General features: G+C 37.4%; 1 protein-coding gene across 1 annotated transcript in view; it reads right to left on the bottom strand.

The window, feature by feature from the left end:
* Window positions 1-19,584, bottom strand: part of LOC142057408 (sodium channel protein type 1 subunit alpha) — a 97,110-nt gene extending 77,526 nt beyond the window's left edge. The window contains exon 1 of the mRNA XM_075093354.1: window positions 19,510-19,584. The gene's annotated coding sequence lies outside the window, so the exon portion shown is untranslated. The remainder of the gene's footprint in view (window positions 1-19,509) is intronic.
* Window positions 19,585-24,200: the final 4,616 nt, after the last annotated feature.

The raw sequence follows: 24,200 nt of genomic DNA on the forward strand, positions 1-24,200 counted from the left end.
ATGAATTAATACTTATGCCTACCCCACCCCACCTCTTTTTTTTTTGTATTCTCGAATTTCTCAATTTGGTGACAGGTCATTGAGACTAGATTTGTATGCTGCTACATGATGCAATCTGAGATAGTGCAGCTCTGGTTTGCTGGATGTGAATGTGAGTCCGAGACGAACTGGAAAAATGAGTGCAAAGAGGAATGCACATGAAGCTATCAACAAATATGCTGCACATTCTTTTGTGCTGCTACTTGCAGAATTAATGACTCCCAGGACTCTTCATTATATACATCATAAAATATGATTTCTTACACTTGGTGTTATAAGAAATGTCATCTCTCACCGCTAACAGAAAAAAAAACCAAAACACTAAATTGAATCAAATTTTAAGAAATTAACCAAATAAACTGGACTGTTTTCACTGCCTGGTTCATCTCCCTTTGAATTTCAGGAAGGCACCCTTAAATGCCTGTATCAGACTGCTGTTTTCTTATATTTTCCAGCACTGTGAAACTGATTGCTAAGGGAAAACTCAGGCAAGAGAATTCTGCTAGAGTAAGCAGAATTTCATCTTTGCCCTTCACTTTGCCCTTGCCCTGTGACACACATTATGTTTTTGCTTTTGGCATGAACTAACAAATCAGTTCTATTAAAAATCATGCATCTTACTATTTTGAAAAAGCATTAGAGTAGTAAACAGCAGCATTAATTAGTTGAAGTGCTTTAGATGCAATGATGTAACATTGGTAACTTCATTTTTATAAAGAAACTAACTAGGTATTAGCAAGGTTATCAGTAATAAGCACAGTGATCATCACCTGGCCTATTCAAGGCACAACTAACATGCCACAGCTACTACAAAATAAAGATAAATCAGTGAATCTCTATGTAAACTCACAGAGCCCAAATCTCTATGTTATATTACTTCTCATTGTTTATTGGCACAGTTTCTTATTATTTTTGATTTATCATCAACTACTTGTTATGATTCCTGTCTTCAGAATACAGAATAAATATACATTACCTTCCTCAAAGTGTGGATTTGTGGGAGGAGAAGGAGGAAGGTATGGCCAACTACTGCAGTTTTGTTTGTGAGGCCTTAGCTGAGGAGAAACCCCTGTTCCTTTCTTCACAGAACTAAGCCTGTATCTGTTCTGTTTATTTTAGGGCTACTACAGGTAGCAAAGCTAGGTAAGATATCTGAAGCCACGCACTTGGCAGAAGGACAGAAATCAGATTAAAATATTGGGACTATGCAACTTTTTACGACTCCCTGTAGCTCATACATAAAATTAAATTTAATTCTCATGGAGAGCTTTATAAGGGAAACATGCATATTACCAGACTGATAATAGTATTCTCCCATGTATTTTTTCACCATCTTCTTGATATTCCCTCTTGGCATGGATAATGCAGATCTGGGCACAATGATTTGCTTGCATTAGATTACTTGGACTTGGCTAACTATATTTATTCAGTGCATATTAATTTTAAATAAAGGGTAGGTACGTTAATACTGCAGAAACCAGAATAGGGTACATAAACATGCACTGAGCTATAATTACCTGAAATATTGAAAGCAATTGAATAATATATACTAGCTCAAGTGAAAGTCTGTGCTTTGCAGCTCCATATTTCCATTATCTAAGCTGATACACAAGCATGGTTATTGGCACAAAGAAAGAGTCACAGAAGGGGAGTGATGAGGAGAGAGGATGACTACTTAGTTTGCCACAGAGTTGCAAACAGCTATGGTTAGCTATGTGATTTAAGAAGGCAGTTTAGTGCCCCATTCTAGGCTGCCCAACAGCCAGAAAACAGAACAGACAGAGATAGGAAATATGGCTAATGTCTATGATATCCATACTGTTGTATTATTGCTTAGCTTACATGTCATTACGCGAGTATCTATGCTAAACTCCCTCATCAGCTCCAGGGAATTCAAAGCCACATTTTCCATCAATCAGCACAACTCTTACACTACCACAGGCAACAAACCATCTGATCTCTCTTTGCAGTGCTCTGCCATCACTATGCAGGAACGAAATCAAGATTAATGGGATAGAAAGAAAGCCCATAAGAAAACATGAACTTGGCATCTTAATGGTAAGCCTTCATTTGAGAAGGCAATCATAGCTTCTGATCCCTGCTCCTAGAGCTATTTCGCTATTAGATCTAATAAATTCACTTGAGAAGAGTCAGTTGAAAATCACCAGAGGTGTATTCATAGCTGCTAAGAAAAAGATTAGGAATACCTATTCATAGCTGATAAGAAAAAGATTAGGAATACCTATGGGAAAACAGGGTTTAGCTCTGGTTTTCACTCCCAATTCATTTTTTCAGTTCAGGAAGAAAATACAGACCTCAGTTTTGAAAAAAAAAAAAAAAATAAAAAAAGCCAACCCTGCCCAAACAAAATAACTAACCAAGCAAAACCCCCATGCTGGAAAAAGAAGAATGCTCCCTGTGAGCTATCTGTACTAGGAACTGTCATCTGCTGCAGTCAAAGCAGACATTTGTGTAGCTTCAGCCATTTTTTCCCCTAATACTTGGATTCTTAGTTCTATCCTTGTTGGTTAGAGTAAATCAGAAGACCATATGATGTAGACACGGCATTTTATTTGCCACTATTAGTTGTTTATATGTATGCATTGTTGAGATTGCTATTCTATTACATTTTAAAATTTAACTAATGTATCTAAACCAAAATATAACTACTATGCTTTGCTTTAGATTAAAAATAAATAGCTTGCTTCTGCTTAATACTTTGCTAGCTTAATTCCATTAACTGCAACCAACTCATTTCTATTTTAGAAAGCTGAAAAACCAAAATCATTCATGCAGTTCCACCAAAATAAAAAAATATTTTAATGGGACAACTCACAATGCATCTGCATTACTACTCCATCTAAGCAAATATATTTAATAGGCTAGAACTACTGGACTGCTACGAAGCTGAATGAGTTCCATGCTTACTGTGCTCCTGCAGTGTATTTTGTGCAGCAAATGACTGCATTACAGAGTAGCAACCTTTCTGTTTTCTTTCAATTGATCAGAGCAGGGACCCCTTCTGTTGGCAATCTACATTACTAATTCAGCATTAGTTTTCTCAAGCAATGTCTGAAACATCTGTTTCCATGTACCTTAGCAAACATAATAGCACCTTTCTTTGGTTAAAAAATAAACAAAGTAATGTAAGCTATGCAGTGTAAATTATATAATGCTACTGAGCCATTTTACATTAAGGTAAAATTGAATTTAATACAAGATTTGAGTTCTGGTTTTGGCATATTACCACACTTTGGAAACAGGAAATAAAAGCTGATGGAAAACAGCTTGCTCCATACCCTGGAATGATGTCAAATTTGCAGAGCTAACAAACTCAAAGACATCTCCATAGTCAAAAGTGTTACTAAATTATGACCTTTGTGGGTTGCTTAACCCCATTAACAGCATTCTGGTACTTTCTATCTTGTGTGGTCAATGAAAGGGCCAGTCTGACATCATAACCAGAAGCCTTACAGACATAATGACAAAAGTATTTATGGTTTCAAAACTTTCTGACAGTTTTAGTTATGTGTGTATTTTTTCTTGCAAACAGACAGAACAGCAAGCACTGATTTTACTCTTGAGGTTCCCCTGAGTCAAGGAGGCATATGTGGGTTCAACAGGAACATATTCAACACACAAGATAATGGGAAAAAAACAACTGTCACAAAGGAAACCTGAAGAATTGCTGGTTTGCAAGCAAATGATGGGACTGCTATGAAGTGATTAAAAAAACCCCGAACTGTAGAAATCTGTAGATACTTTTGTACTGCACAAAAAACCCAGAAACCATATGAAGGGTAGAAGAATTGAGTTTCAGCTTTCTCCAGTTAAAGATTGGAAACAAGTTTTCATAGTTTATCCCCTTGCTTTCACTCACTGTGCACTCAAGATGTTTCAGCACATGCTTGTGCATGGTGCAGAGAGGAGGCAGTAACAGCCCCACTGCTCTGTTTTAGATGCAGGGTATTATATGCTAAGTCAGTGCAGTGCAGCACCCAAAGTGAGGGATCCATCTCACGAACTGCCTTTGAAAGGAGGGAGTGCTCAAGGAATGGGAGGTGCTCAAACTACAAACCAGCTCTGCAGTCAAGAATGTCATTGCCACTGCATGATTTCTGTATAGCTCCTATGTTCATCATATATTTCTGCAGCCATCAGCCTATATTAGGTTTTATGAGATGCAACAAATACATGGGCTACATGTGAACCGAGTGTTTGTTGAAATGATTTGTATGTTATATGCTAATGTCATGTAACATGTAACACATGTAACATATAACACATAGCTGTAAACACATGGCGTTTCTATTGCTGTTTATGTGGTCAAGGCAATGTATCCTTTTTTACTGGCCACTTCTGATCCTGCTAAGGCCACACATCTACAGTCTCCCCTCATGGCCCTCTGCAATTTTGTGATTCTGAACTCATAAACGAGCAATCATTTTTACCAGCAGTAAGAGGATTCTGCTAATTCTGAGTAAACTGCTTTCAACTTATTAATACTTTGCTAATAATATGTGAGAAATGGCTTGTTACTAGGAAATTAACAATTTCTCTTTACAGTGGCATAATTAGCATCTGTTCTTGCAGATACAACTTTATTTAACTTCATAAACTATTTTATATGTACAGATAGCTGTCAAAATTTCTTACAATGAATAGAAAAAGTCACATCACTGTGGTAAAGAAACTTCCAAAACACAGACCTAGTAAAAAAGAAACAACTCTCACTTATTTCCTGATTAGTTTTGAACTAATTTTCAACAAAATTTGAATTAACAATGTTAGTCCAATATTATTTTTGAAAGTTCTCATTATGTGGACATTCATGAGGCCACCATGTTTCAATCTTGTGTCCAGGCATGGCTATACATGACAGTAGCCTTGAGACCTGACAGTGCTCAAACCCTGGTACCTTGTGACCTAGAGGCAGTAGAGTTGTACAGTTAATAGAGTAATTTGCAATAACAGCCAATAATTATTGCTGCTAGTAAGCAAGCAAGCATGCACATTGGAGCTAGTTTCTGTATCTCTGCCTTCTTTTGCAACTGAGGTGATGTACACACACACACAGCCCCTAACCCCCGCACCCTCATAGGCTGCACACTGCCTTGATAAGCCTCTCTGGCACATCTCCTAGGCAAAGACTACCTTTGCCTCAGATGACACCTATGGTTCAGCAGCCATCCTAAAATCCCAGCACCAGTGCATACTCCCACACTCATGGTGTCTTAACAGATTCATCCTAAAGCTTCATAATTCTGACAATGGCGTGCAGCTCACCACTTAGAAAAGAAGCAGCGGAAGCATGTGATTCTGAAATGCAGCATTTGAAGCAAGTGACATAGAGACTTTGCAGAAGTCCTTGATACAGTTATACTTCACTCTGAACAGAGCAAGAGAGGTAAAACCAAAAGTAAAAATACTAAACCACTCCTCCATTACTATTTCTGTGATTTCCTAGTAACTCTTAGCTTAATCTTTGGGGTTTGGTCTGAGTCATTTAAGCTGTCTCTCACACAAGGCTTTTCTCAAAATGGTCAAATAGAACCTTTTGCTTTTACTACTTCCAACTTCTGCATCAGGAGACCACCTGTTCACCCCCATAAGCTCATCAAAATCCATCCACTAATTTGCTGTTTTGTTATCATTCCACTTACCAGAATGAGTTTTCTTGGTCAGTTCCCATTCAGAAACACGCCAACTGTAATCCTACGATTACATCTCAATTGTTGTACTGAAGCAATGCTAAGACCAAGGCTAAAGGTCAGAGTTGCTTTCTGCTTGCACTGTTTCCCTATGGAGCAGCCTGGAAGCTGGCTGTGTGATGACCCAACTGGGAAATCCGCAGAAAGAATTGCTAAAAATGAGTTAAATCTGGATCACATTAGGAAGTGTGTTGACTTCCTGTGTGGATGGGTCACAGGCATATTTACCTGCCCCAGCCATCCATATCTGTCCTTTGGATCTTCCACACAGGTGATGCTGGGCAGAGGTAAGGTCCTACATTCTCTCCCAGAGGATGTCTATGGATTTGCAAGAAGCCTGAATTCAGTTCGATAGTCTGGGTGAGCACTAGCATCCACCTAGAGTTTCACACAGACACTTCATAACTTGTAAAAGCATTTTGTGTAGACACAGAATAAGCATGAATTAAAACATAATATTGGTAATTGTAAGGGTTTATGCATAAAAAGAAGGAATTATCTCAGAATAATAAGCTGTAATGTATAATCCCAAATGATCAGAGTTGAACTTAAGAAATCCAGCTGAACTGGGCTTTGTGTATACAAGTTTCCCCAGTCATATCTCAAAATTTATTTCTGCAGGTTTTTTATTCTCATTTATTTCCTCCAGTGTTTAGCTTGTTTTGAGATCTAAAAAAGGTCCTACATGTTATTTCTCAGTTGTATAAAGCGAGGGGGGGCGGGGAAATCTTGAGAATTCCTAGAAGCAATGAAATGGTTTTTGCTATTAAATGGTTAACTAAAAGCAGCAGCAACAGCATCTGCTGCCTCTGGCACACCCTTTGAGCAATACCTTATTGTGAAAAGCTTCAGATTTGCAAAGAATGGCAAAGTCTAAGAATTAGTATTTCTGCAGAAGCAGTGGTTTGAAAGCCACTGAATGAAGCCTGTTAGCCACCCTGACTTCTTTTTAAAAGCAAAGATTTCACCTTTTTTTTTTTCTAATGAGGTGCCGGCAAGTTTCCAGTCGTTTAATATTCTATATTCTAACACTACAATAAATGTTCAGGATGTTAATTTGTTTTTTGAAAATATAGGAATATAAAGATATAAATAATCCAGCCAAAAGCTAGGAGTTATAAAATTATAGACTATGAAATCTAGTAGTATTAGGATTTGGGAGTTTTCTGGGTTTTTTAATCCTATGATTGGTCAAGAAGAAAAATTAGAGAAATGTGCTTCTTTAAAATAAACAAGAATATATTATGTGCAAAGACTCTGAATGTTTAGCAGCCAAGAACATTTAAAAATTAATGAACTTGATGCTATTAACTGTACTGAGAAAACAGATAAAATGTATATTGCAGGTGACAACAAAGTTAAAAGATAGTAGAACTAAGGGAATATCACGATATACCATGTGATATTTAAAAACCGAAAACCATTAATCAGGAATTTCTGAAATATAGCTATATATTTAGAAATAGTATAAATGGTAACAAATGGAGCAGACCATCTTGAATGCCATTACGTGGCACATGCGGGACAACCAGGGGATCAGGCTCAGCCAGCATGGGTTTAGGAAAGGGACGTCCTGCCTCACTAACCTGGTCTCCTTCTATGATAAGGTGACCCACTTAGTGGATGAGGGGAAGGCTGTGAGCATTGTCTACTTGGACTTTAGTAAGGCCTTTGACACTGTCTCCCACAGCATTCTCCTGGAGAAGCTGGCTGCTCACGGCTTGGACAAGTGCACTCTGCACTGGGTTAAAAACGGGCTGGACGGCCGAGCCCAGAGAGTGGTGGTGAATGGAGTCAAATCCAGGTGGCGGCCAGTCACGAGTGATGTTCCCCAGGGCTCAGTGTTGGGGCCGGTCCTGTTCAGTATCTTCATTGATGATCTGGATGAGGGGATTGAGTGCACCCTCAGTAAATTTGCAGATGACACCAAGCTGAGTGGAAGTGTTGATCTGCTGGAGGGCAGGAAGGCCCTACAAAGGGACCTGGACAGGCTGGATTGATGGGCCGGGGCCAACGGTATGAGATTCAACAAGGCCAAGTGGCGGGTCCTGCACTTGGGTCACAACAACCCCATGCAACGCTACAGGCTTGGGGAGGAGTGGCTGGAGAGCTGCTTGGAGGAAAAGGACCTGGGGGTGTTGGTTGACAGCCGCCTGAACATGAGCCAGGAATGTGCCCAGGTGGCCAAGAAGGCAAATGGCATCCTGGCTTTTATCAGGAATAGTGTGGCCAGCAGGAGCAGGGAGGTGATAGTGCCCCTGTACTTGGCACCAGTTAGGCTGCACCTTGAGTACTGTGTTCAGTTCTGGGCCCCTCACTACAAGAAGGACATCAAGGTGCTGGATCATGTTCAAAGGGCAACGAAGTTGGTGAAGGGTCTGGACAACAAGTCTTATGAGGAGCAGCTGAGGGAGCTGGGGTTGTTTAGTCTGGAGAAGAGGAGGCTGAGGGGAGACCTTATCACTCTCTACACCTACCTGAAAGGAGGTTGTACTGGGGTGGGGGTTGGACTCTTCTCCCTAGTAACAAATGATAGGACAAGAGGAAATGGCCTCAAGCTGCGCCAGGGGAAGTTTAGGTTGGATATTAGGAAAAACTTCTTCACCGAAAGGGTTGTCAGGCATTGGAACAGGCTGCCCAGGGAGGTGGTGGAGTCTCCATCCCTGGAGGTATTTAGAAGAAGGGTAGACGTGGTGCTTGAGGATATGGTTTAGTGGTGGACTTGGCAGTGATGGGTTAGCAGTTGGACTTGATGATCTTAAGGGTCTTTTCCAACCTTAATGATTCTGTGATTCTATTCTATGAAATCTTGCAGCAACACACTCAGTTATTCAAATTCTGAGCCAATTCTGGTACTTTCCTGAAGGCCAGATTATCTACTAAATAGCAAGCAACATTTACTTTATAAAATATACTGAGCTATGTGGTTAAAAATATAATTGTAGTGCACAATTAGTGATTATTTTGCAAAGAAACCATTCTCAAATATAGGTACAGAAATATAAAAAGGAAGGAGGCTTGAGATCCACAGTTCCTACAAATAACATTCAGTGAACTTCAAATGTGCAGTTAAACTATGTTATTGAAGCTAATGAAGTAATAAAATATTTAATAATTTTAAAGGTTTCTATCTTGCCTTCTATCTTGAATTGAAACTGATAGATTACAAGGTCTGTATCATGTCAACTTGTTCATGTGGATCCACCTGTAAGAGGAAAAGCAATATGGTATAGTGAAGACCACAGCAAATACTGACAGATCTGACTAATGGCAAACCTCATCTCTTTCAGTCTCAGTTTTTCTGATGGGGAAATAACAGTTTGCCCATTTTAAAGGATTTGTGATTGGTAATTAAAATACTTTCAGCTATTCTTCACATTCAAAAACACACATTTTTCTTTTTAATGACTGAAAGTACTCTTGCATTTGTGATTGGAATTGCTTCTTGCTGTTCTAAGTTGTCATTTTTAACATTGTAATAGAGGTTAAAGTGTTTTAGAATGCTTTTTCTAAATAGTAGTTTTTAGTTTATAGTAGTGGGTTACAATGTATTCTGGTGTTTTGGCATTGGGTGTCCAGGGCACTATTTGAAATAGTTTGAAGATAAATTATAAGATTAGTCATTGCTTTACTCTGCTAATAGCAGACCTAGTGTGAAAGCTAGTTCTAGCCCTACTAGATGAGACAAAGCTTCAGCCTCTCAAAATCCCAGAGTCAGGTATCGATTTACAATAAACCCAGCTGAGAAACAATGCAGAGAGGCATTCCTCAGCATGTCACTCTTCTTGTCTGATCAATGCATCTGAAGACAGGGCACCATTTCCTACTAGACTGAGAAAGCTGAATAATGTTTTTGCAGGTGTCATATATACACATATATACAACCTAGAGGCATTTGTATAAAGAACTTTAGAGTCAGAAGCTAAAAAGTAGGAAATTTCATTTTTTAAAACCATTTGTGTTTGAGAGGGGCACAACAGTAGAAATAATTGCACTACGTAAAGATAAGAATATGCAGCTATGGAAATAAAATCTTTAGTATGTGAACAATGAACAGTCAGAGAAGAGATCAATGCAATGTGTAGGTCATGGCTCTAAGGAATCGAAGGACATCTAAGCCTGAGGGAAACATGCACATTTAAGAAGCTTCAAAATGATCATGTTACATTGATTATGAGGTAAGGACAAATTAGGGACTTCATATTTCTAAGTGGAAATGACATCAAACAAATCTTAATTTTTTTTTGAGGAAAAAGCCTATGAAAAGTATAGATACAAAAAATTGACAGGGCTTAGTAATTTTATATAGGAGTTGGCTTGTTACACCTGTTTACCCAGTCTTCCATATTCATTACCCTTAAAATTCTTGGTTTTCTCTATGATTTAAAATTGCATTCAGGATGTATGTTTGTAATATAACAGGTAAACTCGAGCCTATTGAAGCTGTTCTCAAAACATGCTATTGAATTCATTCATGCAGGTAAGTTTTATTACCTAATTGATATATTTGATTTATATCTTGAAGAAGAATTCTGATTTGTGCCAGGTAAAAATGTAATTTCAGCTGAAACTCTTTTGTCTTACCTTAAATTAGAGGCACATTAACCTGGAGAAATACTTCCCTTTAGTTTTCTTTTACATATTGAAATTCTACCATCTGACTTTCATATGTGTTAAAATATGCAGATTATTTTTCTGAACTTATTTTGATATTTCAGGGCTGTGGGACTAATGCATAAAAAAAGAAATATAAGTGTGAGATATTTGTATTAATAAATTAATAAAAGTGCAATTACAAATCAGGTAAACTTACATGTATCATACATCACTCCATAATTACGTATTTAAAATTTTGTAGAATGTTTATAAATGCATTATGATGGAGGTCCTCTTTTGTCACTTACAATTTGCCAATTGTTTCTCATACTTTAAGTTGTGAGACAGTAAAATGCTTTTTACATTATGATATGTAATGTAATACAACATAGGTCATTGGAAATAATTCCTAAAAAACAGTGATTCTTAAAACTGGAGAAGTTGAGGATGGGGACAGGGATTTAGCCTGGGAAAAGTAATAAAAAAACCAAAAGATATGAAAATTTGATCAAACTTTTTGCTGTCCCTTCATCTCTTCTTACTTTTCCTGCTCAAACTGTTTTTCCTCCATTAAATCTTTTCACCTTTCTGGCAAGCCCATGGGGGAATTGAACTTAACATTGTTGCTAAATAAATGGGGCCTAGGAAGTGAGATCCAAGTGTGCTCCCTCCCTCCATGTCCACTCCAGTCTTCCCAGGCAGCTGGGCTTGCTGGAAGCTGAGTGCTATGTGGGGAATGTTTTGGGCTTGATAGGATTGGGGCTGGGTTTTCAGGTATGTGGTTGTGAAGTTAGGCTTTCTGCTGGGCTGGGTGATGGGGGAGTTCTTTGGTGAGCTACAGGTTGACTGCAGAAGCTTGGAGCAGGCCAGCAAGAGGGGAGAGGTGAATGTATCCAAAATATTCCAAAACCAAAAAAAGGGCAAGAAGACTGTTACCACTGTAAAAGACAGTTAAAGACAGATGAGAGTGTAGAACAAGAGGCTTTTTTTCAGTGAGAACACATTGATCTGATACATAACAGATGGCCAAAGCATAAGACTGTGAATATGCACCTTACACAGCCTGTCGCCTTAGTAACTATGACACCTAAGAAGAAGGAAGAACCTCAGTGAAAATGTGAGGTATATTACAGTATCAAATCTTAAGGTGCCTGTTTTGAAATATGAGCACAGATACTGATCAGCAGCAATATGAAATTCTAGGATTCTGTTTAATTTTACTACCTATTTTTCTCAGGCTATCTCTGTACTATATTTGACAGTGTGCAGCCAAAACTTCATTCTGTCACAAGCTGCTCCTGAGGCAATATGAACCTGTCCGTATTGCCTTTTATAGGAACTCCTTCTGGATTTGTATTTGTATTTGGAGATATCTCTCTTGAGTTACTTTTGTTCTTGTACCCTAAACAGCAGGCAGCCAAGATGTGTTCACACTGCAGGTAAATGGGTTTACACACCTTCGAAGATTACCTTTTCAGAATAGCATGAGATCTGTCCAAACCACATGAGCCCTGCTGAAAGCAGACAGAATGGATGGCTGTAGCTATTTTGGTCTCCAAGCTCTCTTCAGAAACATCCTGTTTATCCTGTATGCAGTCCAGTTGACCCAAGTTTTAATTCTTTCAGACTTCTTTCCACTGCTGTTGCTGGTGTAAGTGTTTTCAACAGTGATGGAATGATTCATGCCAGACTATGAGTGCTTAACACAGCAGCTTGGCATATGTAAGGCTAGCAACCAAGCCTAAGGGCTGCTGAGGTTAGTGGGATCTGTGCTACTAGCAGTCACAATAAATCTGACTCTTATACATGTCAAATGTCCTCATCTAAGTTTTGGAATCAAACTATGACTAAATCTTACTGTACTTTCCGCCCTCCCCATACATATCTAAGATATATCCTTTCTTAGCCATCCACAAGTTTATTACTGTCAGTCTCCGTTTTCCTTCATGCTTACAAAGAAACAAGAAAGTTTCTTCTGCCTTATCAAACAAAACCTGCCCATATCCAGGGTGATTTTCTAAATAGTTGCTTAGGCTATGTTATCCTGCTGTATAAATTATCAGAAAATAAATGATTTGTTTCCTCTCAGAGGGTCTTTGCAGCCTTCCTTCATTATCTGAAATTCCATTTTTTAGATGTTAACTCCATTGTTGAAATTTTCAACTTACATCAACATCGTGCTTTCGAAGAAGATTCCCAGTCATATTTAGGAGATGCAAATATCTGCAATGCTCCCTCATTATCCTCCTTTTAGCCTCTTCTTTTTCAAGATACCTCCCAAAACTCCTCAGTGATTAGGCTGCTGAGCTACCAAAACTACTCCTTCACCTTAAAGGTCTTCTTTCTCTCTGTGCCACCTGACCATTTTTCCTTATATATAGATTGTATGCTGCTTGGGGCAGTGATTCCCTTTCTGTATTTGAATAGCACATACAGATTGGGGTCCTAGATTCTATATATGAACACCTGCCTATTATAGGCACAAAAAAATATCCATAGGTATGCAAGGCAACATATGTCGGACACAAACCAAAACAGAACAATTCATGGGTAAGAACCTGGAATTTAAGAGGTGTTAAAGTTTAAAATTGTGTACTTTAGAGGAATAATATGAAGGAATGCATTCAGAAGTAGACCCCAACAGAGCCAGAAAGCAGGAGGTTTTTAAGAACAAAGTTTCTGAAACTTCCAGAAGTAAAAATACTCCCTACAACTCTGCAATACAGTATTTTAACTGAGATAACACAACAATGTCTCAAAAATAAAAATAATTTTAAAAAATCCTTCTTGTTTTAATCCCCCAAGACAGTCAATAGTTACTGCTTCAGGAAAGCTGCCTGAATTAGAAGCACTACACAGAGAAAAACAGACCTCCAGACCTCTAAAGAGAAGGCAATATTGCTTACTGCGTGGGCTTAAGAATAATGGTAATTACAGTTTCACTACCCACAGCCATTATTTAGCCATCTTCACAATATTTTCTTACTTAAAAGAGAACAAATAGCTCATATTTCATATCTGGAATTTATCTGAACAGACAGCTAAAGGCATAAGCCATCCTTTTCCAAAGTGCTAAGCAATCAAGAATTCATCCAAAAGTCAATATGAAATTCTTGTCACTCTGTTTTGAGACATGGTATCTTTTGCATAAGCACCTAAATATAGACTTAAATACCTAAGCTTAGACCTATCTTATGAAATTTCAGCTTTATACCATAGTCAATCTTACTTTAATCACAGGAGAGAAAAAAAAACAAATGCCAAAACCAACCAGTTTCCTGCATTTCAGTATCCTACAAAGCATAAAACCCTGAGAAATAAATGTCACTGCTGAGACACCCATAGAAATATTATGTGCAAAGAGGTCAAAGAAAAAGGGAGAGAAAATTTTGAATAAAACACTGTTATTACTATCAGACAGTTAAATAGTACTTAACATACTGAAGACAGATCTGTTCTGGAACAGAGATATAGCTTTTAAAAATAAAATTGAATGTTTGCTACTTCCCTGCATTTTAAAAAATTAATTGATTTGTATTTCCCCAGCTTTTTAAATTTTTATTTCTCCCCAAGAAACTCGATGCTAGCTATCGTCTAAGAATTAGGATTGTAGACACAAGAGAGGGGGTACTGTATTAGCTACTTTGCTTTCTTTTGTTAGCATGTCTCATCATTTATCATTCTCCACTCTTCAGCAGTATGCATTTTTGTTTCTCCCAGCAAAGCCATTAATTATTATTTAGTGCTGGTTCAGGATTAATCTCAGCTTAGACTTCACAGATGTACAGAAGCCTGTCTTGAGGGGAAAGCAAAGGGCAAGTCTGAGGTCAATGCCCACAAGTGACAGATTCACAGCTAGCCTGCGCAGCAGCTAGGCAGCATGTAACCTAGAGTCAAAACTACCAGACATGCTGTCTAAAAGGTACGAGAATTTCTTTTACCAGGCTGCAGCCCTTGAACTCTCATAAACTGTAAGAATCCTTGGGATTGGCATTACATATAACGGTTATTGATTAAAAAAGGGAAAAAAGCCAACATAATGTGTATGCCCTTCTGAGCCTTTGCTCATTTTCAACTCATTGTAGTGATAACCTAAGCAAATGTGGTTATTAGCAAGCCAAAGGAGACAATGGTTATTTCTAGGTTGGATTGAAGTTTGTCTGTGAAACAAAACAGTAGCACCATTGTTACTAGTGTTGAAACAAAATATTTTAAACAAATAATTCCAAAATAAAAACCTAAAAATATTATTTGAAAAAAAGTAATCATCAATTGGAATTCTACCTGAACAGTACTCAAAGTCATGAAGAATTTTTTTCTAATCCCATTGCACATGTATATCAATGAAGTTGCAAACTTCTGTCTACTATATGTCCTACTCATGAAATATGACAATGGCTTCATTTTAGAGCAGGTACAGTCCTCATACCTGGTAATGCAAGGCTGTGTCTACATAAGCATTTATGAATTTTCTACTAAGAGAAATATTTTATAATTTTATATATTTTTATATATCATATATATTACCATTTATGTCTCTCTCTATATTTCTATTTATATTCTCATTTACTGTATTTTGGTGCATAGTTGCTCCTTATTACAGATAAATACACTACTGATATCCTCCACCCTGCACTCCTAGGATGTGGCTTCGTATTACAGGATCACAGACTGCCTCTGGAGGTCAGCTTTTGTATTAGAATAAAGATATTTTGCAAAATTTTCTCACAGATTTCTAGGCCAGGTGGGTGTAAATTCTACTCCTATAAAATGTTACAGGCAGTTTTTTATTTGCCTGTCAAAAAGCAGTCAACAAAACAGACAGAAACATCCTGAAATAACATCTTGCAAGCCTTCCTTATGTAGGTGTCTCTGTAAATGCAGTTTTAAAAAGCTCCCCGGTCCCAGAAAACAGTGCTATGTAGTAAAGTATACTATTTTGCAGAAGATTTTAAGTATATTTGTTATATCTTTCTTTTCTCAGACCCTATATATGTCTTACCTATCATTTATTAAACAAAATCAGTTTGCCATTAAATAGGAATGTATTTTTAATGATTCATGCACACTGGGGTTTTCATGTAAGTATTCAGAATTATTAAAAAGAAATAAAATGAGTTTTGGTTTGAATTAAGTTCAGTTTGGCATCTGATTTAGCAAGATACTTTCTAAATTGGTCTTGCATTTCTTGTAAGTATTGATTAATAATCTTCTACATTACAACTAATTTTTTAATTAGCATTAAAGTTAAACAATCTATCTGAACATGTGTCCCTCCATAACATTGACTTTCATGGAAGAAAAAGAAGCTATAGATATATTTCAAATTTACTATTTTCCAACTATGAAGTGTTCCTAAAGGACACTCAAGACAATATAGTGCTGTTGCTTTTGCAATTGTTAATTCAGAAGTTAAAATATTTTATATTTACTCAATTAACATGTCATTCCAGTTTGTGAATTTATTTATTCTAAAGCATTACTCTCAAAAAAAAATCTGCACAGTAAAATGTTATTACCTCTAAGTAAATAAATACATTTTTAATTATATATATATTTATAGTAATAATACTTATTTTGTTTGGTCTGTAGCTTAGAAGCCAATGCATTAATAAGTGGTAAGAAATATCCCTGGATCCAGGGACACAATCACCTCTCTTGTTAAAAAGAGCTGACCCTGGTACAATTTTCACTTCTTGTAGTTAGTAATTTCTGAAGGAGTTTGGGAACATGGCTCAAGAGTTAGCTCACATCAAAAGGCATACCCATTGAGAGGGTGCATACAGCCACCAGGTTTTTAAGGACAAGATTCTTTGCAGACACAGGGTATCTCAATGCCAGTTACTTTTGGCATAGATGGAGCCAAAATGACTAAGACAAATTTTACTGTAATACATAGAGAGATTTGCACTCTGAAGGAAACACCATTAAAGAGTAAGTAGAAAATGGAGTCCAGGGAGGAATGAGAGGATGGAAGCATTGCAGGCAAACACATCTGGAACACAGTCAAGTCATTGGTTTAAAATGCACTTAAATAACCAAGCATTTGAAAGCTTCCTTCAGATACGTTACTTCAGTTAAAAAGTACTGTAGTTACTGCTTAGTTTTGTCATCTTTGACCAATACTACTAATAAATAAAGCCTGTTTGAATCTCACAAGCCTCGACTTCTATTCCTAAATTTTTCTTTCTGACCTTGACAGGATTTGGGTTTTTGTTTAGTTTGCTTTTGTTTTACCAGGAGGATGATCTTCAGTGTTTTGAATTGTATTATGAAGTAATTTTAAAAAGCCAATGCTGGAAGCATATTAGAGGATCTGTTTAAGGAGAAGGAGAAATATGAAAAAGATTGATCTGCAATGTTTACAAGGTACTGAAATAAATTATCAAGTTAGACGGCATGAGATGGTATAAAGTTTGAAACAAACTGAGCTGGAAGTTTCTGAGATGAAAAATAGAGGGGTTATGTCCTTTTTTATCTCAGACACTCGTGAAAAAAGAGGAAATTAATAAAAAGGAACATGCAAATACTTTAAAATAGAGCACTGGAAAAATGGTGAGAGATGCACTGGATACTGCTGAGGCAGAAAGTGATGGAAACTCATGTTCAGAAAAAGCAACGTATTGAGAATTTCCCAGCACAAAGAGGAAGGAGAGAGCCTCTGGGGCTGATAAATGCAAACAAGCAGAATGGCGGCTGAGTCAGAAATGTAGTTTTTCAATTGATATTTATTATGCCAGGGAAAGGTGCTGTCCAGAATTTTGGTAATAAGTGCAAAATAAAATAAATTATTTTTGTCAGAGCTAAATAGCATGTTAGAAGTATGTGAAAGGGGGCCTGGAACCACACACGCTGGTGAAAATAGAAGAGACAGAATTGATGACACAATAATCAGTAAAAGACAGGAAGCCTGAAAACACTGAACACCTGTGTATTCAGTAAGACATAACAGTGATTCTTTAAATAAATGTTACTGATATTAAATAAAAAAAGATCAGTAAATTTTGCAGAAATTGGACTAACCCCACTATAGAAAGGGTGATGATTTCTGACTTTACATTTGTAATTTAACTAATTACTTCACCCATACCAAACTTTCAGTTGTTTCTGTCCAACTTTTATATGTTTTCATGGATAGGAATCTACAAAGAATAAACCTACAACCAGAAAAATTGAAGTAACATGTGCCAGAACTACTGAGCGTTGGGAGAAACATTTGGAGAACTTGCATGATACTCCCTATCTCCCTACAATATTAGGTTCAATCAGAAACATCAGCTGTAGCTTTTAATGTTAAAATTTACTTAAGGGTACCTTTTTTTTTTCCACTTTAGAATATTACAGCTTTATGATTTTTTCATTTTTGAGCAATATGATCTCTTAAGTGGTCTAAGACATCATGCTTAAAGAAGCCTAATGGTATTCCTTATCTAGTATGTCTGATGGCATAACATTTTTTTTCTCAGTTTACAAGTGTGAATATACATTATTCAATTTTTAATTTAGTTTATTTTCTGCTGTATTTGTTTTGTCATCAACAGAAAGTCTACAGGTCATATACAGGTCTTTTACTCTTGTGGAATCCCACTGCCTCCTATATATATCAGCTGTCTTCGATGGAGAAAAGGAAGGTAGAATATGTTCCTGCTATTGGAAGAGAATCAACAAATCTCTTCATGATGTTTAGCACAAAAGACCCAAGATGCCTTCCCACAGGTGAGTTGGTACTGCAGTTCAGAAAATTAATAAAATTAAAGAAAAAACATTCATTCGGAAGAGTATCACAGTTCTAACCACACTCACACACACACAAATTAGAGCAAGCTTTCTGTCCTTTATGAAGGAAATTTGCAAAGAATTACCCATTTCTGATTACTGCCAGAATATTCCTCATAACCAAGAGCAGGAAAACCTTCACACTTCTTTAATCTCAGTTCTTCAATTTAAGGTAGTCAAAAACAATAGAGAAGTATCAGTAAAATACCATTTCAGGGACAAAATCCAAAGCTAAGCTTTGTAGGTTTCTTCCTTAAATATATCTGTTTCTGTCATTAATGTACAAAACTTACAGCAGAACTCACATGTTGGAAGGATGTGGTGTGACATGTATAGACGCAGTGACACCATCCTTAAAAATCAACCATCAGCTGGCCTTTAAAGTGCTTGGCATTGGGATAGTATGTTGAAGTGTCACATTAATTGACATTCGAAAGGTTTTCTAGTTCAAGATCATCTTCATTTTAAAAATGAAATAATCTGTCACTTATTTTAGCTTTCCAGCTATATATGTTGTTGACATTTACAACTTCTGAAACCTCAAAGCAAGTTTAGCTTATGACAATTTCAATGTTGATTTCAGTGATCAATAATAAAGTACCCTTGCAACAATACAAAGGATTCCATGATATATATTAATCTATATGATTTTTCCTCTAAGTCATTATGGTTAGACTTTTAAATTTTTTTAAAATTTACTGGTACAAGATACTATGTAAATTGCTGTTGTTTTCCTAGAGTTTCCCTAGAATTGTACTGATTATATTATGCCTTATGCAGTAAAAACTTGACATTCCTTGAGGCAGGCCAAAGCTCTTATTCCTCCCCCACCCCACCTCATCGATACTTTCTTTAAAATAATGAAAACTTTCTGTGACTACTTGGCAAACTGAGGAAAATCAGTTTAAGGCTGCCTGTCTCTAACTTGCTTTCTTGTGTCTAAATACTTCAGCAAATATTCAAGATCACACAAACCCGGCTCAACAGAATAAACTAACAGGGTGTCATCCTTGACAGCAATCATCCTGTTATTGTTTCACATTAGATTCTCAGAGTCATTTTTAGGACAGTCTTTTTTCCTTTGTACTTTATACGAACACATCGGTCAAGCCTGACAAACACACAGGAAAGTAGGTGCACTTCAAGAATGCAACACTAATATCAGCCAGTACGGCTCAGGAGTTTGACACCTTAGCTACAAAATAAGCATTTCTGGAATAAGTACAACTGAACAGGTTTTCAACAGGGACAGAAAACACCAATCTATTTTCAAATACTGCAGAATGAGCAACAACAAATTTTACAAAGTGGGGATGAAGGGTGGGTAGGTTGAACAGGCAGCCCAATCCCAGATAAATAGTTCAGCGGGAGTCTTTTAAGCACATACCTCAGACAAGCAGCAGAGAAGAAATCCATTTTAGAAAAGACGCTGAAAGAGCTTGATGTCCACCTGGCAAATTTCTTGTGCTGTTTGAAAAAGCAAGACGGTTCAGATTATGAACCGAGTTATATCTATGGCATTACAACCAGTCCTGATCAATATGTAAATGAAAGTAAGGGCTTCTAGCAGTGTACCTAATTAGAAAGACTCAGGGCAGGAAGAGAGAGAGAAAAAAAAAGGAGGGAGCCCTTTCTTCCTTCAGTAAACCTGAAATATTTGTGTGAAGCATTAGCCTTAAAGCAGAGCTCCTTTGTGGGGAGGAAAGCTGTACTCTCCTGCAATGCTAGGATTCTGACTACGCCGTTGCTTGCTTTAGCCCTTACTGTGTTTTCCATGTGAAGGAACAACATGATCTCTGTTCACTTCTAAACATTTCAGGGGAAAAATCTTGAATAATAATTTGAACAACACCAACCCCTGAACAAATTGGCAAACACGCAAAAAATATAAGGCCAGTGAAATTGATCTTGTAACAAAATGCTGTGCTGTCATAAAGACCTGGCTGTATCTTTTTAAACATTTTTAAAGACACCAAAATTGGATTTTCTCCTTAATCATATGCTTAACAACAACTAAAAAGCAAGAATTCAGAAATTATTAAAAAAAAAGAAGGGGGGACCCCACGTGGACAGCTAACATAAATGAACTAAGGTCTAGGATTTAACATCTTGCTCACTTACCTGATAAAACATGACTTTCAAATGTATTATGAGGAAAAAAAAACCAAACCAAACCAAAACCAAGAGATAGTAATGATGAAATGCTTGAAATACTCTCTGATAAACTTGTTCAGATTCCCAGTTCCAAGCGATTACCAAGTACGTATAAATTGCTGCATTCTCATTGGAAAGGGAGAGGGAAGACCTCTGCAGTATCCTCTCTGCTTCATTCTTGGCTTCCTGTTCTGAGGCTCACTCTATGGTACCTAATACAAATCAGCAAATAGCAGGGGAAGGGGGTAAAAAAAAAAAGAAGGGGCGGATGGGTGGAGGAGGAAGAGAGACAGAGAGGAGGGTGAAGAAAGAAAAAGAAAAGCGGGGGGTGGGGGGGGCGTGGGGGTAGGGAGGAGGTACTGAGCGATCACCTTAAAGGACAGCCCCATCTACCGGCAAAACAAAAAAAGAAATAAACCGGCTGTAAAAGATTGCTGTTGAAAAGATTTTCTGACTTAAACGAGTTTGAAAATCTACAGCCCTGTGTTCCTTCAGCAAGGAACAAAGGGCAGGGGTTGAGCCGAGAAGTAGGTTTCTTTATCTAGTGTTAAACGAGTAAAAGTTTTCATCAATTTTCATTTCTGTTAATTGTCTCTGAAATATGAGAAGGAAATAGTTTGGGAAAGGGTAGTCCATTATGAAAACACCAGAAACCTTTCCAGGTCAGCCCCTGGCATGCCACAACTAAATGCTACCTGACCTCTGTTCCTGTGCCAAAGTCATATGAGATGTCCATCTAGTACAGACTGCACTGCCAATCACAAAGCCTGGTATTCGACTGCCACAGATCTATACATTCCCATGTATTCAGATGACAGCTGTGCAGCCAAATCTGGAACTTTGACAAAAAATGCTCCTTTTTAAAATTCAGACTGCTAAGTAACAGCAACTGCTAATACAACAAACTCCAGCTGCATTGGATCAGCCTCAATTTAAGCTAAATGAAACAACATTATATATTTTTCATTTTGCTTTCTTAACAAAAAAAAAAAGTGGAATTGGAATGGTCATCAGCAAACACTTGAAAATCCTGGTTTCAGGTATGCTGGCGAGGGGTGGGTACAGTATGGTAAGAAAGGAAACAGGCAGTGACTAGGAAGGTGAGACGTGCACAGAAGAGCCAAAAATAGTATCGCATTTCTGTCATTGTGTGATACTACTTTGGCATGTAAAGATAGAAGAAAATAAACCTAATTAATACTTATATGCAATAAGGCTGTCACCTATGATATAACGGACACTTAACACTTTAAACTGTGATTCAGTGACCCCAGACAGCTTTAATGAATTTGATCCCCTAGCATGTTGTTCTGATATGTTCCTTTTTAATATTTTTACATCATGAGGTTTTGGTTGCTTAAATTTACTTGAATCCAAGATATGTAAAGCTGAATTCCTCCACCTTCCAGCGTTGGCCTGACAGGCTTGGCCTTTCACGACAAGCACTTGGAATCTCTCAGTATAACACCCAATTTTCAAGCATTTATCAATACAGAATGTTATGAACAATTGTTCTAACAATGAAATGTAATCCCATAATTTTTAAAGTATTTTCCCTGCAAATATCACAGTGATTAAAAGAACATAGCAAGCAACCTTATGACACTAAATCTTTAGTTAAAACAACCATAATATATTCAAATACTAATACTCAAATGCTAACATACAAAGGGCAAGATCCAGCTGGATACGACCCTGCAACCTGTCTCCTCTGAATGTGCCTGAGCACTAATTTAGAAAGACTTCACGTGCGTTCGTGTTTCACTGCTGCCATGACCACCAGTTTCAATTTAGCTTTTCTGCCAGCGCTACTGCTCAGGCAGGTCCCCACTACCCAAATGCAGTTCAATTCTATGACCTCAAGGTAGAAAGATCTAGAAACCATTATCTTATTATTATCAGCTGGTAACACACTCTTCAACTGTTTGATTCTTTTTTAGGTATAATTGTAAAAACTGAGTTATCTTTTTTCATACATTTGCAAAGTTCTTTGGGGTCATGAAGAGCATTTGCAGGTGACAAATTACTTTGTAGTGCTAGTAACACCCCTGACTCAGGATCATCCTTGAAATTTTAAATACTAAATAGATCTTCAGATACCATTGCTAATGCCAATTGATCATTCCTAGAAATGTTTCTGTTCATGGAGGATGTTTCTGGCAATGATTATTTGCCTGGTGTTTATAAATACAGATTTATCAGTAGGTTAAAAGGCAGAATATTTACTCCTCTGTTTGAAGTTTTAATATGAGTTCCTCCAGTCTGGGCATGTTTGACATTTTACAGGCGTAGCTCCTTTAAAATGTTGCATTTTGAAATGAAATAAACATCATCAAAGAAAAAATAAACTAGGAATCTGGAAAGTTTAAACAATAAACACAAGCTAGTAAAAATCTTTGAGATACCTCAGGCGCCTGCAGTTTTAGTCCTGAACACAACACTGAACATGCGAAATTTTCCCCCTGCTTGAACATAATTTTAATGTATTATGAAAGCATACAGTTTTGAACAGTCCTAAAATGTCCTTCTTTAAGCATCAGTAGAGGTTCAGCATAGGATGCTTAATATGACCACTGACTTTAAGTAATCTCCAAGTGTTGTTAACAGAACACTGAAAACTTTTCTTAAAGCAGTATTTCTTATGGCCCAGATTTCACTGGTCACCTGGTATGACCAGGTGCTCAAGTTCAGCTCCACCAGCTTACAGTATAAGGAAAATTGATAGGGTTTGTGGTTATCTTAACAAGCTCCTTTGGTGGCTCCTTGAACCAGACTGTCATTTGATATGGGGGTTGAGAGAGAAGACTTTATCAACACAAAGCAACTTCTTTCCAACTGTTAAATCCATTCAATTCTCATATTTTTAATGTTCTATACTTATATATTGCAGCATAATTGCAGAAAACATAAAAAGGTATAGATTTCTCAATCACAGCTGCTCCAACTCTCCCCAAAATATCCTACTTGCCTTTTTCACTCTAAACACATAGGACACTGCTAACAGCTAGTAGAATAATTCTCAAAAACAAGCAAGTCTAGGATACTCATTGCATTTACTTTGGAGGTATTTGACCACTTCTTCCTGAAGGTATGGTGACAACTTCTCCCATCCTGAGCGCCTGAGGAGCAATCATCTTAGCTGGCATGCGCTGAAGCAACCATGAAACAGGCCCAGAGGAGGGCACGTCCATGCCCTGCACAGCATAGACACAGTTGCTGGGCAAACTTCCATTGTAGCCTTGAGTTTGCAATCTTGCAGATTTCAGATTCTGCAGACCTGGTAACTTTGCATTAATGGACATTTGTGATTTACTCGCCCTCATACAAATTTTGACCAGTCCTACTCTTGGCTTTGCCTCAGGAATACTGTGCAAATGTTTAAGACCACTGCTCAGGAACAGCCCAATATGTTTTTGGCTCAGGTGCCACAAACTGCCCACCCTTAGTAATCACCAGGCACTGGGAGATTCTGGTTTTCTTCAGCACATGAAAGGATTCATCTGGCAGTCCTTCTCTGATGATCCCCTGCAGCACAGTTCCTTTTCTGAAAGGGACCTATAATAAACTCCAGCTGAAGAAAAAGAGAATGTAATTCTTTTTGTCACTATCCTGTTTCAGCATTTGTGCTTCAGACGTTATAGTTCTGTAAAATCTAGAGAAATCTTTAAAATTAACCTTAGAAGCTCAGATGTTCAGCCATGGCACTAAATCATGTAAGCAACAATGCAGAAGACTGTTCTACATACACCATGAATAGAGTGTTAAGAACTATGTACATATGTGTATTTTTAATGAGTATCTGAGGTACATTTTATTTATCAAAACATTAGGAAATCTCTGTTGATTCTTTACAGTATCTCTTTCCAGTGTTCTAGGAATAAATTCTGTGAATTGCAGTGGGTGTGGAAACCAGGTGACGGAGTA

This window comes from Phalacrocorax aristotelis, chromosome 5 (assembly GCF_949628215.1).
Source record: "Phalacrocorax aristotelis chromosome 5, bGulAri2.1, whole genome shotgun sequence".
Taxonomy (NCBI): domain Eukaryota; kingdom Metazoa; phylum Chordata; class Aves; order Suliformes; family Phalacrocoracidae; genus Phalacrocorax; species Phalacrocorax aristotelis.